The sequence below is a fragment of the Halichoerus grypus genome, chromosome 14, assembly GCF_964656455.1.
Source record: "Halichoerus grypus chromosome 14, mHalGry1.hap1.1, whole genome shotgun sequence".
Taxonomy (NCBI): Eukaryota; Metazoa; Chordata; class Mammalia; order Carnivora; family Phocidae; genus Halichoerus; species Halichoerus grypus.
Window position 1 is genome coordinate 61656538 of NC_135725.1, and position 17674 is coordinate 61674211.

At 42.9% G+C, this 17674-nt stretch overlaps 1 long non-coding RNA gene across 1 annotated transcript in view; it reads right to left on the minus strand.

Annotated features, from left to right (window-relative positions):
• LOC144380158 (uncharacterized) overlaps window positions 1-16692 on the minus strand; it is a 33440-nt gene extending 16748 nt beyond the window's left edge. Inside the window, exons 1-2 of the long non-coding RNA XR_013443985.1 lie at window positions 16032-16692; window positions 15621-15668 (exon numbers count right to left, since the gene is read on the minus strand). This is a non-coding gene — a long non-coding RNA (uncharacterized LOC144380158). The remainder of the gene's footprint in view (window positions 1-15620; window positions 15669-16031) is intronic.
• Window positions 16693-17674: the final 982 nt, after the last annotated feature.

The following is a 17674-nucleotide window of genomic DNA, read 5'->3' on the forward strand; positions in this document are numbered from 1 at the left end:
GGAGGTGATCTTGGACCTGACCCTTGGAGGACAGTGGAGATCTGAGGGGCAAAACATTGGAGAAAGGGTACCATAGGATGAGGAGACAGCATGAGGCAACATCTGGAGGTGGAAAAGATGGGCTGTATCCAAGTAATATCAGGAGGATCATATGATTGGTTGAAAGGGGAGGTGAGACTGGAGATGTTGACAGGGCCAGGTGGCAAAAGGCCTTAAGGTCAGGCTGAGGAGACTGGACTTTATTGTGTAGGCAGCAGAGAGTCAATGGACTGGGGCTGGCCATGGGAAGAGGACACCAGCTGGGTGTGAAGCTCTCCTCCCCAGACCTGCCCACATCCTCACGGGATGTTGCATAGCACACTCCAAGATTTGGAAAGCCCCAACTATAAATCTTTCAGCCCCGAGGCAAGTCCTTTCCATAGTGGCTTCAGCAGAACTTCAGGGGCAAGAGAGACAACCTTTTAGGCTTCTCTATACAATTGCCCTTCATTTGTGAGAAGCACGTCAAGATGGAGCGGGAGTGGTGAAGGCAATGAAGTGAAGGGCTCCTGGCAAAGTAACAGACTAAATATCCTGGAAGCTCCCCGCAACAAAACACCCAGATAAGCTGAGTAATATTTGTTTTAGTCATCTTAAAGATACAGGAAATGTCACAGGAAAGTAAGGGCATTTCCAAGATCAAAACAAAGGAAAAGCTGAAAACCAGGGCAGGTAGAGAGCAGCAGCCGTGTCACAGAGGAGCTGTCAGGGTGACAGTGGAACTGGGAGCTTGCCTTCCAAGCAGGAGGTAAGCTTGGTAAGGATTGTGCTAGAAGGACCCTGGGAGTCTCACTCTGTGTGTGCTTCTGAGTCCCTGGCTGCCCTCTGCTTACAGTGCTTGGAAAAGCCAGGAATATTTTGTCTAGGGAGACAGCTGGTATAGTGGAAAGAAACCCTAACCTGGTCTCTAACCTCCCTTCTCCAAGCCTTGATTTTATTTTGTTACAACTGACCACCACAGGTGACCTCACACAGTGGCTGGGAAAATTTATTCACTCATTCAGCAAATCCATATTGAGCAGGGAGTGTGAAAAGTGCTGGGATATGGAATTGAACAGGATAAAATCCCTGCTTTCAAGGAATTCATGTTCTAGTGAGTGAACAGAGAAAACAGAAAACAATATGCGAAAGACGTAGTAAAGATATACACAAGGTAGAGAGGAGGGAGCTCTCACCAGCCTCGGCCAGCAGGCTTTGAGAGGGGGTGTTGAGTGGAGTCGCTCACCAGAAGGTGGGGAGGGCATTCCAGGCAGAAGCAGAGCCCAGAGTCTGAAGCAGGGAATTACATATGGTGCAGTGTGGCTGGGCAATACAGTGCAGCTGGAGTGTGGTAGGAGAAAAAGGCCGATAGGGACACAGCTTGCAAGGCTGGAAGATGAGGCCTTGCATAGGTGCCAATGAAACGTATGTGAATTTCAGAGAAACTCCTTCCTCCTTGCAGTAATTCACAATCCTCTTCCCACAGCCATGACACCTATGGCTGTCATCAGAGTAAGTCAGGCTACTCCTTTCAGTTTACCTGGGTTCCCCAGAAAGCAGAGCATGAGTCATGGTGCTTATGAGCTACTCTTTTATTAGGGAGCAGCAGTGAGGGATAAGGGGAGTGAAGCAGAAAGGAGAGAAAGCCAATACAAGATGGTCACTGTTAAATGAGCCTCATTTTCAACCTCATGGAAATGCCCCCAGGCAATCTGCATTTCAGGTAAAGTGACCAATTGTCCTGGTTTTTGTAGGACTGAACTGCATAGGATTTCCCAGGACATGAGACTTTCAGTACTAAATCCAGGAAAGTCTCAGGCAAGCCAGGATGAATTTATCTACCCTAGTCTGAAGGCTGTCTTCAGGGGAGAAGGGGAAGAATTTATCCACCAGCTCCCTTTCCCAGAGGTTGAAGGTTCTCCCACGGAGTACAAATTTCCCCCATATATCTGAGCTGCACATATATGGGCATCACATGGGCTCTACAGGAGAGTCACCAGGGAAGTTCCAGGGTGGAGGAGAGAGTCATGCAACATGGGCCTGGGTTAAGACACTATCAGAGTGAGCCCACAGGAAGTCGGCATCCACACAAAGGTAATTACCATAGCAGCAGCATGAATAAGAGGTGGTGAGGCTGAGAAGATCCAAAGTGGTGCATCCTTCACCCCTAATTTAAAGATATTAGTCCAAGCAATCTTCTACTTTCACTTTGTGAGCTCTCAGGAGAGTGCAACAGTCAGCTTGGTGTCTTGGTCCCCTCCCCATGTCCATCATGAATACAGCAGATAAGTACTCTTAAAATATAAAAACCCTAAATATCAACTAGGGAATAAGAGAAAGGTATCCCAAGATTGTAAGGGATTACAGGTCATCAGTAGGTGGACATCTTTAATAGACATGCAAACACTAAATGACAGAAAGCTGCAATCGGATCTAATGCAGAAAGCAATGGGAATGGAATATCAACTAAAGTTGCTCTGACTCCCGATCTTTCAACTCTTAATCATGGAGTTCAGAACTGCTCTTCTTTTTTTAAAGATTTTATTTATTTATTTGTTTGTTTGTTTGTTTGTTTGTTTGACAGAGAGAGAGCTCAAAGCAGGGGGAGCAGCAGGCAGAGGGAGAAGCAGGCTCTCTGCTGAGCAGGGAGCCCGATGCGGGACTCGATCCCAGGACCCTGAGATCATGACCCGAGCTGAAGGCAGACGCTTAACCGACTAAGCCACCCAGGTGCCCCCAGAATTGCTCTCCTAATTCAATTTGAAGCCACTGGATGTTCTTGCCATGGTACCCCCATGTCTCCTCAGCATATAAGCAGCAGCTAAAACCACAGGAGTGGATGAGACTGCCCAAAGAAAGTCTATAGAATGACAAGGGCTGTGTGACAAGGATGGATCCTGAAGAACACTAATATTCTTTAAAAGGTCAGGTGAGAAGGAGCCCACAAAGGAGACAAGAGTAGAATCAGGAAAATTCAATGTTGTGTGTACCAAAGTAGTAGTACCAAAATGAAAGACTCCTCAGGTGTCAAATGCAGGAGGGAAAAGAAGTTAAATCAGATAAGAACTGAAAAGCTTCTAATGGGTTTGGCTATTAGGGGTTCCTGGTGTCCTTTGAGAAACCAAGGTGGGGGCAGAAGGCAGAGTGCAGTGAGCTCAGGAGTGAATAGGCAGTGAGGAAGTAGGAATAGTCAGTACTGACCACTCTTTAAAGAAATTTGGATAAGATTAGCAAACCAGCTGAAAGGCAAGAAGAAGATAATTGTTGGAATAAGGTCCTAGAGCAAGCTGGAGGGGATGAATGAGGTCCAGATTGGCCTTGAAAAGGATGAAGAACATGCTGAGTATGAGATAAACGGAATGATGTTGGATTTGAGGGTAGGAAAGTGGGGGGAAGACCAGGAAGGTCACACTTGATGTCTCAATTGTTCCATGAAGTAGGGCATATAGAGAGGAGTATGGGAAACTAAAAATGGGGTATGAATAGTTGTTCAGAGAAATGGAAGGATAAGTAAAAGGACTGACAAGTGGTCCTAAGAGCCTGGCTGAGATTGAAGACCTTGCACATGTTGCTATACAGTAGTGATTTGTTCATTCATTCATTTGTTAATTCACCCATTTTGGGCCACATCAATGATTGTTGGTTCCCACTAGAAACATTAATCAGTGACTTAGTTTTGGTCATACAGATATATGTCACAGTTTCATGAAGATCAGAGTTCCAAGTTGCCATCAAGGATCATGACTCCATCATGGCCACACCCACCAATTGATCTCATCCTCCACCACAGCTTCCACTGCCGGCTAGATGCTGATGACCTCCAAATTTCTAACCCCAGTCCAAATCTTCCCCTGGGATTTAAGACTAGCCTATACCCAACAGACACCTCAATCTCAACATATCCAAATCCATACTCACCAACTTCATCCCTAAACCTGCTCCAGCAGGGGAGTGCATCTCTCCAGACTGTGTACACAAGGGTATCAGGTTTCCTTTTCAATATCTAATTCCTTCCTTGGTTCTAAAAATGCCATCTCCAAAGGCTCCCCCTTCAGGTCGGGAATCATGATATTCAGGGGCTATGCATGGCCCTGCCCACTTGAAGCCCCAAAAGAAATGTTTAAATATTACTTCTAGGCTCCCCTAGAACAGACTGCACACTCACACTATGACTAACTACAGGCGACTCCAATTAACCAACACCACCCAGCATTGAAAGTTCCTTCATGACACAGCCCAAACACCAGCTCAGGGGTCCTGCCAAAGAATTGATGTCAGTATTTGAGATCAGGGAACAGAACAAATAGATCTAAATTCATACCATCACCTTATCTTGGCCAACTGTATCCAACCTCCCAAAGCAGTTTAGACCACAGCCCAGTTGGAATAACAAATGGATTTCATCCTCTCTGCCAGCTCTGATGGATTAATGATGGTGCCTGAAGTTGCAAAGTATTTTGGAACCTTGACCAGACTCATCAGGAAAAAGTGTGCTGATCAATTGGTCATGTCTGCCACAGGGACAGGCATGAAGGTGGGGAGATAACACCAGTATGGGAGAGCTTCACATGTGAAAAGGCCTCATTAGACTACAAGCCTCCCAGTAGACCTCAATTAAAGACTTGCAAGTCTTAATACTGGTTATGGAGCATGTGATTGTTTTACGGGAGCATGTTTATTCACTCATTCATTTGTTCATTTGTAATTATTCATTGAATGTCTACTATGTACCAGATACTGGCCTGGGCACTAGGAGTACAGCTGTAAATAAGACAAACAAGATCCCTGCTCTCACAGGGCTTTCATTCTAGCAGGATGTGTAACAAATAAGAAAATATTAGTTAGAGATAAGTGCTACACAGATAATTAAAGCAAGATGATGTGATTCAGATTATCTGGGTGACTCCTTTTGATTGACTGTGTGTCAGGGAAAGCTGTGAAATGATCTGGGGAAAGAGAGTTCCAGGCAGAGGGAAGAGCTAGTATAAAAACCTTAAGGCAGGAAATAATTTGTGTTCAAGGGATGGAAAGAAGGCCAGAGTAACTGATGAGGAAGAGACTGGTTCAAAAAGATGATGGAGAGATAAACAGAAGCTGGATCACATAGAGCTCTGTAGGCCAGGACAAGGAGTTTAGACCCTATTCTTGGTGTTTTGAAGAATTATTTAAGGGTCTTAAGCAGAAGAGTTGGCATGATCTGATTCATACTTTTAAATAATCACTCTGGCTGCTGAGTGGAAAATAGAGAGTAGAGGAACAGGACAGAGACAGGGAGACTAGTTAAGAGGCCACTGCAGTAATTCAGGAGAGTTGATGTTGGCTGGGACCAAATGTCAGAGTGCTCCAAGTCTTGACTGTAGACCCCCTTCTCTACATCTTCTGCTACTGTTCTCCTCTGGTCCAAAACTTTGGATACACTCTATGCACGTGTCTCCCAAAACTCTTACCTTCCGCTCTGCCTACCTCTTGGACCTTGACTCATAAATATCCAAGTTCATATTGAGTATCTCCACTTGGATGTCAAATGTGTCTCAGACTTAACTTGTACCAAATCAAACTTTTGATTCTTCCTACCTTTAAACCTCTTCTTCCCTCTGCCTTCCCTATTCCAGTAAATACCCATTCACACAGATTATCACAGCTAAAACCTTGGATATATCTTTGATTTCTTGATTTTTCTCACCCCTCATACCCACCTCCTGTTGAATTTCCCTAGAACTAATCAAGCATTTAAAACTTTCCATCAACATCAAAAAGGAGGAGATCACAGAGGAGAAGATGAAACAAAGACATGAGGCTGAGAGGCCAACATGTTGGATGGCTCATCCATGTGGATGTTGAAGTCACCAGGAATGACGTCAGGAAAAAGAACAGACAGGAAGACAGTATGTCAGTGCTAAAGATACTAATGAATGAGGGTATAGAGTGCATTAATGTGTACTACAGAGGAGTGGAGTTTTGAGGGAAGAGGGGGGAAGAAACAGATTTGGAATCGACAGTAGAAAGTAAGGAGGCCCCACCTAACCCAACCCACTTGCCCTACCTACCCCACCTCCAGGCCCTCAGGTAGCCAATGTTTAAGAGGAGAGACTCCCTCCACTTGAAAGGGTTACAGAAGAAACAGTGTCATAAGCAGACATCCAGTTTTCACTTGGTACAAAAGGGGAAGTGAATTTAGAGAAGAGGTTGAGGATATTGGGGACAGTGTAATTGACAGCCATGAGTTCACAAACCCACAGGAAAAGAGTCTGGGAGTGCCAGGAGGGGTGGGAAATGGAGTGAGACTAGAGATTGTTTAGAGTAGCACAAGGATTAGGGTCCCACTGACCTGTGGAATTTGGGTTTCTGGAGATAACTGAGGCAAACAGAAGTGTGAGGCATCAGGATTTCCTAGAGAAAGATGGTCTTGAGACAGAAGGCTCGTGGCTGTGGGCAACAATCCTCCTCTGTGCTGGTGAGTGGTGCAGAAATCACAGAGTGAGTGCCTGAAGGGACTGTTCTCCTAGGTGGTCTTCACTGTGAAGGCTTCTGGGGAGGGGCTAACTACCCTGATACTGGATCCTTAGAGCCAACTCTTCTCTCAGGTGATGCAGTGCTATGGTGACCTGGAGTACAGGGTACACGAGCCTGCCACTTTACCCGCGGGTGGCGCAGTGGTGTGGGCGCAGCCTCCCGAACCACTCTCCGTGAGTGCCACTAATGTAAACACCACAGTGGTTTCTCAGAGTCTGCAGATCCATCCTCAAGTTTTCAGGAAGCATTTTAATTCTTCTATCTTGATAATAATCTTAATAAAAAAATAAAATCATATTCTGCATCATCTAGAGGTAGGCTTACTAGAGAAAACCCAGGACTCACAGTTAAACTTGAATTTCAGATAAACAACAAATACTTTTTTAGTATAAATATATCCCAGATATTGCATAGGACATACTTAAATACTAAAAAATTATACTTTACCCCTAACTATAGCCACATGATATTAGTGCCTGTATTAGTCAGCATTCTCCAGAGATCCACAGGATGAGTTAGCAAGCTGGTGATCCAGGAAAGCGAATGGTGTACTTCCAGTCCAAGTCCAAAGGCCTGAGAACCAAGAGATTTGATGATAGCTCTGGTCTGAAGGCCAACAGACTTGAGATCCACAAAAAAGCCAATGTCCCAGTTCAAAAGCAATCAGGCAGAAAGAACTCTCTCTTACTCAGGAAAGTGTTGGCCTTTTTATTCTATGCAAGCCTTCAACTGAGTGGATGAGGCCGGTCCACATTAGAGAGGGAAATCTGCTTTACTAAGTCTAAAGATTTAAATGTTAATCTTATCCAAAAAACACCTTCACAGAAACATCAGAGAAATATCTGACCAAATATCTGGCACCCCTAGGCCTAACCAAGTTGACACATACAACTAACCATCACAGGGCCCATGTTTGTACTTTTATGATGGAATTGGGACCAAGCAGTAGTTAATTATAACAGTTAACGAGAAAAGAGAGGCAGACCTAATATCAAGGTGTTAACTGAAGATGAAATGATAGCACAGGCCTGTAAGAAGCAAGCTCTCAGAAGTTCAAATGGAAAAAGACTGTGGAAGAACTGAATCACAAGTAGTAAAGACATGACAGATTCAAAAGAACTTCCCCTTAACAGGTCAGCCCCATAGTAATGTTGCAAAATAGCCCATGAGTGTCAGCAAGAAAAGAAATCCATCACAATGAATGCATTAGTTTGGATTTTGATGGGTTTTGTAGCATTGTATTTAATTTGTAAATTTGTTGTGATTTTACTATTTATAAGGAGGTTACACCTACTTTCGATATCTGTATATATATTGAAATTACATTAAATTAAAATGCATTTAAGTCAATACTGGGGGCATCTATAAGATTTTTGTCCTTTTATTTTTTTTAAAGATTTAATTTATTTATTTGAGAGAGAGAGAGTGAGAAAGAGAGAGAGCACACAAGCAGGGGCAGAAGGAGAGGGAGAAGCAGACCCCCCCACTGAGCAGGGAGGCTGACACAGGCCTCAGTCCCAGCACTCGATCCCAGGACTCTGGGATCATGACCAGAGCCAAAGGCAGATGCTTAACTGACTGAGCCACCCAGGCACTCCAATTTTTGTCCTTTTAATGGGTCCATTAGATTATTATCCTTAGTTTGAGAAATACATTTATAATGTAAAAGAGTTTTGACCCTTTTTAGATTTGTATTTTGGAGCATTTCATTTGTAGAATTCATTGAACTAGATGCTATTAAAACTTTTTTTTTTTTAAGATTTATTTATTTATTTATTTTAGAAAAAGTGTATGCGAGTAAGGGGGAAGGGCAGAGGAAAAGAATCTCAGGTAGACTCCCCACTGAGCAGGGAGCCCCATGGGGGGCTTGATCCCATTACCCTGAGATCATGACCTGAGCCAAAATCAAGAGTCAGATGCTTAACCAACTGCGCCACCCAGATGCCCCTAAAATTTTTTTAATAACAAATTGAAAAAAGTGTATACTATGTGCTATACTGACTTGGGAAATGTTACTCATGCATATTTCCTCTCAGATATACACAAAGCATTTTAGTAAATAAAAGGCTCTGAGAAATCCAACAAAAAAAGATATCAAATATTTCCTACAGTGTTTCCCAACCTTATGTGAGCAAAGAATATCTCCACTGCAGCAACTATTAATATCCTGAGGAATAGCTTTCTTTGAAAAATCAGTTTGAAAAACACTCATCCATAACACTATCCAAAATACGGATACTCTACTCAGCATGTTTGTGACAAGGATCCCCCTAGCAGTACAGTGAAGCCTATGGGTATCTTAGAATAATGTATTTAAATGCATAAAATAAAATATAAAGAATTATAAGGGAAACCAATTATACTGAAATACAGCTTTCAAAATAACTTTTTTTAAAAATGGGAGTACCTAAAGGAAAGAGGGAGGAGGGAACAGAAAAAAATATTAAAGGAATAATGGCCAAGGACCACATATTGTTTGATTCTATTCATATGAAAAATCTAAAATAGGCAAAGCTATAGAGACCAAGAGTAGACAGAGGGGGCACATTGGAAGACAACAGCTAAAAAGAGGAGGGTTTCTCTTTGGGATAATGAAGTGCTCTAAAATTGGTTGTGGTGATGGGTGTCCATCATCCATATATAACAATATACATTTAATTGTACACTTTACATGGGTTAATTATATAGTATGTGAAGTATAACTCAATAAATCTGTTTTTAAAATTATGATAAAAAATTTTCCAATTATGTTGAAAACTATAAATGCACACAGATCCAAGAAGCCAAATAAATCCCAAACAGAAGAAATATAAAAACTACACCAAGACACATCATGAACAAATTGCTCAAAACAAATGATAAGGAGAAAATCTTGAAAGCAGTCTGAGACACATTATACACAATGGGAAAAAGAGATGACAACAGATTTATTGTTGAATGCAATGAAAGGTAGAAGACAATAGAGTAAAATTTTTTTTTTTTTAAGATTTTATTTATTTATTTGACAGAGAGACAGAGAGTATAAGTAGGCAAAGAGGAAGGCAGAGGGAGAGGGAGAAGCAGGCTCTCTGCTGAGCAGGGAGCCTGATGCAGGGCTCGATCCCAGGACCCTGGGATCATGACCTGAGCGGAAGGCAGCCACTTAACCGACTGAGCCACCCAGGCGCCCCTAGAGTAAAACCTTTTATACACAAAAGAAAAAACTGTCAAGCTAGAATTCTACCCACAGGGAAATTATCTTTCAAAAACAAAGGCAACACAGTGAGATTCCACCTCACACCCATTAGGATGGCTACTATCCAAACAATGGGAAATAATAAGTGTTGACAAGGATCTGAAGAAATTGAAATCCTCCTGCCTTGCTAGTGGGAATGTAAAATGATGCAGCCACTGTGGAAAACAGTTTGGTGGTCCCTCAAAAAAATTAAACATAAAGTTACCAATATGATCCAGTAATTCCACTCCTCGTTATATATCCAAAGTAACTGAAAACAGGTGTTCAAACAAAAACCCATACAAGATACCTACAGTCAAAAATGATGTACTGTATCAATGTGATACACTACATTAATAAAAGAAAGGACAAGAACCATATGATCCTCTCAATAGATGCAGAAAAAGCATTTGACAAAGTATAGCATCCTTTCTTGATTAAAATTCTGCATAGTGTAGGGATAGAGGGTACATACCTCAATATCATAAAAACCATCTATGAAAAACCCACAGCGAATATCATTCTCAATGGGGAAAAACTGAGAGCTTTTCCCCTAAGGTCAGGAACACGGGAGGGATGTCCACTATCACCACTGCTATTCAACAAAGTACTAGAAGTCCTAGCCACAGCAATCAGACAACAAAAAGAAATAAAAGGCATCCGAATCGGCAAAGAAAAAGTCAAACTCTCACTCTTTGCAGATGATATGATACTTCGTGTGGAAAACCCAAAAGACTCCACCCCAAAACTGCTAGAACTCATATAGGAATTCAGTAAAGTGGCAGGATATAAAATCAATGCACAGAAATCAGTGGCATTCCTATACACCAACAACAAGACAGAAAAAAGAGAAATTAAGGAGTCGATCCCATTTACAACGGCACCCAAAACCATAAGATACCTAGGAATAAATCTAATCAAAGAGGCAAAGGATCTGTACTCAGAAAACTACAGAACACTCATGAAAGAAATTGAGGAAGACACAAAGAGATGGAAACACATTCCATATTCATGGATTTGGAGAACAAATATTGTTAAAATTTCTATACTACCTAGAGCAATCTACACATTCAATGCAATCCTTATAAAAATACCATCAACTTTTTTCACAGAACTGGAACAAATAATCCTAAGATTTGTATGGAACCAGAAAAGACCCTGAATAGCCAAAGGAATGTTGAAAAAGAAAACCAAAGCTGGTGGCATCACAATGCCAGACTCCAAGCTCTATTACAAAGCTGTAATCATCAGGACAGTATGGTACTGGCACAGAAACAGACACATAGATCAATGGAACATAACAGAGAACTCAGAAATGGGCCCTCAACTCTATGGTCAACTAATCTTCAACAAAGCAGGAAAGAATATCCAATGGAAAAAAGACAGTCTCTTCAACAAGTGGTGTTGGGAAAATTGGACAACCACATGCAGAAGAATGAAACTGGACCATTTCCTTAGATCATACACAAAACTAGACTCAAAATGGATGACACACCTAAATGTGAGACAGGAATCCATCAAAATCCTTGAGGAGAACCCAGGCAGCAACCTCTTCGACCTCAGCCGCAGCAACTTCTTCCTAGAAACATCACCAAAGGCAAGGGAAGCAAGGGCAAAAATGAACTATTGGGACTTCATCAGGATAAAAACTTCTGCACAGCAAAGGAAACAGTCAAAAAAAAACAAGAGACAACCGACAGAATGGGAGAAGATATTTGCAAATGACATATCAGATAAAGGGCTAGTATCCAAAATCTATAAAGAACTCATCAAACTCAACACCCAAAGAACAAATAATCCAATCAAGAAATGGGCAGAAGACATGAACAGACATTTTTCCAAAGAAGACATCCAAATGGCCAACAGACACATGAAAAAGTGCTCAACATCACTCAGCATCATGGAAATACAAATCACAACCACAATGAGATACCACCTCACACCAGTCAGAATGGCTAAAATTAACAAGTCAGGAAACGACAGATGTTGGCGAGGACATGGAGAAAGGGGAACCCTCCCACACTGTTGGTGGTAATGCAAGCTGGTGCAGCCACTCTGGAAAATGGTATGGAAGTTCCTAAAAAGTTGAAAATAGAGTTAATCTACAACCCAGCTATTGCACTACTGGGTATTTACCCCAAAGATACAAATGTAGGGATCTGAAGGGGTATGTGCACCCCAATGTTTATAGCAGCAATGTCCACGATAGCCAAACTATGGAAAGAGCCCAGATGTCCATCAACAGATGAATGGATAAAGAAGATGTGATACACACACACACACACACACACACACACACACACACAATGGAATATTATGCAGCCATCAAAAAATGAAATCTTGCCATTTGCAACGATGTGGATGGAACTAGAGGGTATTATGCTAAGCGAAATAAGTCAATCAGAGAAAGACAATTATCATATGATCTCACTGATATGTGGAACTTATGAAACAAGGCAGGGGATCATAAGGGAAGAGAGGAAAAAATGAAACAAGATGAAACCAGAGAGGGAGACAAACCACAAGAGACTCTTAATCTCAGGAAACAAACTGAGGGTTGCTGGAGGGGAGAGGGATGGGCGGATGAGGTGGCTGGGTGATGGACACTGGGGAGGGTATGTGTTGTGTAAGACTGATGAATCACAGACCTGTACCCCTGAAACAAATAATACATTATATATAAATAATAAAAAAAAGTAATAATAATAATACAAATAAATAAATAAAATGCCTCTGGAAAAAAATGATGTATTACACACTTAAAATTCGGTTAAGAGGGTACATTTCGTGCAAAATGTTCTTACAATATTTTTTCAAAAAAAATATACACAAATGTTCATAGTAACACTATTCACAATACCCAAAAAGGCAGAAACAACCCAATGTCCATCACCTGATGAATGGATAAACAAAACCGGTATATCCATACAATGTAATATTATTTGGACACAAAAAGGAATGAAGTACTGATGCAACAACATGATGAACCTCAAAAACATTATGCTAGGGGCGCCTGGGTGGCTCAGTCGTTAAGCGTCTGCCTTCAGCTCAGGTCATGATCCTAGGGTCCTGGGATCGAGCCCCGCATCGGGCTCCCTGCTCAGCGGGAAGCCTGCTTCTCCCTCTCCCACTCCCCCTGCTTGTGTTCCCTCTCTTGCTGTGTCTCTCTCTGTCAAATAAATAAAATCTTTAAAAAAAACAAAACAAAACATTATGCTAAGTAAAAGAAGCAAGTCATAAAGAACTACATGTTGTATGATTCCATTTATTCCATATTCCATTATGAAATATCCAGAATAGGCAAATCCATAGAGACAGAATACAGATTAGTGATGGCCAGAGGCTGGGAAAGCAGGGAATGGCGAGTGACTTCGTAAAGAATACGGGGCTTCCTTCCGGGGTGATGAAAATATTCTGCAACTATGGTGGTGATGGCTCACAATACTGTGATTGTACTAAATGCCATTGAACTGCACACTTAAAAATAGTTAAAATGGCAAATTTTATGCTTGTGCATTTTATCACAATTTTTAAACCCACAATGACATACACTGCACACTTACTAAAATGATTAAAATTAAAAAGACTAAAGGACTAACAGTATCAATTATTGGCAAAGATGTGGAAGAACTAGAACTCTCCACCATAGATCACTGGTGGGAATGTATGTTACTTTGGAAAACAGTTTGGTGGTTTCTTCTTTTTTTCTTTTTCTTAAAGATTTATTTATTTATTTGAGAGAGAGAGAGAGAGTGCATGCATGCACAGTGTGGGGAGGGGCAGAGGGAGAAAAAGAGAATCTTTTTTTTTTTTAAGATTTTATTTATTTATTTGACACAGAGAGAGAGAGTACAAGCAGGGGGAGCAGCGGGGAGAGGGAGAAGCAGGCTCCCGCTGAGTAGAGAGCCTGATGTGGGGCTTAGTCCCAGGACCCTGGGATCATGAACTGAGTGAAGGCAGATGCCTAACCAAGTGAGCCATACAGGTGCCCCAAGAAGAGAGAATCTTAAGCAGACTCCACGCTGAGTGCACAGCATGACACAGGGCTTGATCTCACAACCCTGAGATCACGACCTGAGCCAAGAACAACAGTTGGATGCTTAACCAACTGCACCATCCAGGTGCCACAGTGTGATGGTTTCTTAAAAAGTTCAACATACACCAACTACTACATGATTCAGCCATTCCTTTCCTAGGTTTCCCAACAGAATGAAAGCATATGTCCACACAAAGACTCATGCACAGATGTTTATAGTAATTTTATTGTAATAGTCAAAAACTGGAAACAACCAAAGTCCATCAAGAGAGGAATGGATAAATTGTGGTATGTCCATATAATGGAATACTAATCAGCAATATAAAAAATAAGTTATTGGCACATGCAACAATCTGGAAAATCTCAAAAGAATTATACTGAGTGATGAAAAGCCACATGGAAATGAGGATACACTGTATGATTCCATTTATATAAAATTTTAGGAAATGCAAATTAAGCTACTGTGACAAAAGCATGTCAGTGGTTGCCTGGTGACTAGGTGATAGGGTTGGGTTGCTGGGAAGGGACAGGGAAAGCAGACACAAGGAAAGTTTTGTAGGTAAGGGATATATTCACTACCATAATTGTAATAATTGTTTGACAGGTATATACATATGCCAAAACTTATCAAATTACACACTTTAAATATGTGGGATTTATTGCATTTCAATTATATCTTTTTTTTTTTTTTAAGTAGGCTCCATGCCCAATATGGGGCTTGAACTCATAACCCTGAGATTAAGAGTTGTCGGTTCTACCCAGTGAGCCAGTCAGGAGCCCCTAAATTATATCTCAATGAAACTCTTAAAAAACATTTTTTAAAGTATATGTCATAAGAGATGTTTAGGGAAAAAAATATAAAGTAAGCTTATATTTCCTACTACATTATGCAGTTTTAATATTTTTATCTTTAAATTATTTAAATCTTGTTCCAAAAGATGAAAGTTATGTTTAAAAAATTGACTAGGCACTCAATGTATTATATTGATTGCTCTATGGATGAATGTATTGGTCAGAATAGGCTAGATTAAGCCACAGTAACAAACAGCCTAAATCTGAGTGGCTTAATACCATCGGGGTTTATTTCTTACTCACTCTACATAACCATAACAGTTGATAGGAGATCACATTCATGGTAATCTCTCTGAGACCCAAGCCAAAAACTCCAACATTCTGAAGTGTGGTCTCAATGCAGCTGGAGAAGAGAGAACTAAAGAGTGGAGGACCAGCAACTGAATGCTCCAGCCCACAGAGTACTGCTTTACTTCAAGGGGCCAGGGGAGTGTGTGCCTCCACGTATCCAGACGTAGAGGAGAAATGGATACTGGTAAACATTAATAATCTACCACAATTTCCTATGACACTAAAAATTATTTCCACACCAACATATGACAAAGGAATTGAGACAACGTACTCCCATGAGCCAGAGATTCTACCCAGAAAAGGTAGAACTGCCAACTCCGTCCACACTTACAAGTCCTCTATTCTCTCAATATGTTGAATGGAAAGACAAAATTCCAGGTAACCCAGGGACAGCTAAGGAGCAACTCTTTTTTACTTTTAAAGTCTCCTAACTGCCTAGAAAATTGGCTCTTTTACACTTGCTTTGCATGCCATCAAATACCTCCACCACTCATTCAGTAGCTGCCCCCTATTATGCCCACGTGTTGAAAACCCATCAGGTGGGTTCTGCACTCAAAAGGTCTAAACAAGGGAGTATGGGAACACAGAAGAGAACAATGAGGTTTTTTTTATGGTGTTTTAAACTCTAACCTAGCCACTTTTTTCTGCTTTTGTGATACAAATCTGGGTCCCCACCTTGCCAACTCTGCAGCTTACCAGCTCCATGGCCATAGGCAAATCCCTTCTGAGGCTCAGTTTCCTCACCTGTAAAACGGGAATAATAAGGCTTACCTCCCAAGATTGTTGTGAGAACAAGAATGAGATCATGTCTATGGAAATGCTTTGTAAACTGTAAAGTTTTGTGTCAGCCCAAGTTATCATTACCATCACCATCATCATGGCTGTCTTGCACTGTCTAGAAGGGGAGCCCCAGGGTTGGGGAAGGCCCAGAGGAGAGAGGGGCTCCCAGCCTGACCCTAGACTCTGCTGGAATCAGGGCCTCTCTCTAATTAACTCTTCCTGGCAAAAGTTCCTTGCTGGACATGTTTGCCTACCGGTGAAGAGCCAGGTGAGGTTTCCAGGGGCCGCCCACTGGCCCTGACACACGGGGGAGGAATGGTGACTCACCAGCCCTGTAACAGCCTCGCTGACAGGCCTCTTGGCCCAACCCCTGGCACGGACTGTAGAGGGCTGGCAAGGGTGCAGCAGGGCCATCAGGTTTTCAAGAAGAGAAAAAAAGAGAGGAAGATGGAAAGAGGAAGGGGAAGAAAAAGAGATAAAGGAAAAGAAAGGCACAAAAAGGCAAAAGGAAGAAACGAAGAAAAAGAAAGCAGAATGTGGTTACTTGAGGGGGGTGAGGAAAGAAGTTATTTGATGGATACAGTTTCAATTTTGCAAGATGAAAAAGTTCTGGAGATGAGCTGCACAACGTGAATGGGCTTAACACACTGTACACTTAGGATGGTAAATTTTGCCACAATTAAAAACAGACCTTATAAAATTATTTTTTAAAGTGAAGAAATGATAAAGGGGAGGTAGGAGGGAGAGAGGGGAGGAAGGTGGGGAGGGAGGAAGCGATGGAGGGAGAGAAGGATGTAGGGAGGGAGGGAGGAAAAGGAAGGAAGGAGAGAGGAGGGGAGGAAGGAAGGAGGAAGGGATGAAAGGGAAAGGAGATGAGGAAGGGAGGAAAGGGAGGAAACGGAGAAGAAAGAAGGACGAGGAAGGAGGAACAGAACGCCTCGCAGCCGACTACCTGGCAGCGCGCTGGTGGCACGCCGGCTCTCCCCAGTCAACCCCCAGCTCAGGGGCGGGGGACTCGGGCGCCGGGCTGCGCGTGACGTCATCGCGCCGCGCCGCCTCCCCGCCCGCCGCTTCCCGCGTCCCGGCGTTGTGTAACCGCGTGGCGCTGGTACTCGGCCCCACCGGCGGGTCCCGCTCTCCTTGGGTGGCTGCGAGTCCCTTGGTCTTTGGCTTTCTGCCCGGCCAGCCCCGGTGGCGGCAGGAAGACGATAATTGCTCAGAGACGCAGCACTTAATCTGGGCCGGTTGTGCAAGGCGCGCGGGAGGGAGGGCCCCGGGCAGCGGCTCTCACGCCTCAGCGGCCAGGCATGCGCGCGGGGGCGAGGGGCGAACAGGGGGTCCCGGGGGGCGCCTCCGGGTGTTCCCGCTGGAGCAGCCGCCTCCCTCCTCGGGAAAGCGCAGCCGCGTGATCGCGTGATCATCGTTGGAGAAGGGGAGGACCTGGGTTCCCAACCTGGCCCTGCCACCTGCCAAGGGGTGTGATATCGGACAAGTCACTTCACTTCTGGGCCCCAGGTTCCTGTGTGCACTAGGAGTAAAATTACTACCTTTCTTGGTGGTTGTTAGGATTAGGAATAACGCAGGTGAGGCCTAGAGCAGTGCCGGCACACGTTAGGTACACATTGAGTGGTGGCCATTAATTATTTCTCCTATCACCCACCAAAGGAGCTCACGCTAAAAGTCGATGTGCTGGGCTCTCCCGCCTGGCCCACACACTGTCAATCAAGACCTGGGTTCAAGCTCTGAGTGCCAGTGACTTGCTGGACCTTAGGAAATTTGCCTCCATTCTCTGATCTTCAGTTTCCTCTTTCAAAATTGTATGACGAAGGTCCCCACCCCAGTAATCTGTTGGGAGATTTAAATGAGGTAATCCTTGAGAAAATGTGAGGTACAGATCTGTATCGGACTCTGCCAACCACTGTCCTTGAAAAATTCCTTTCCCTTGGTTTGCATGACAACAGGCACTCAAA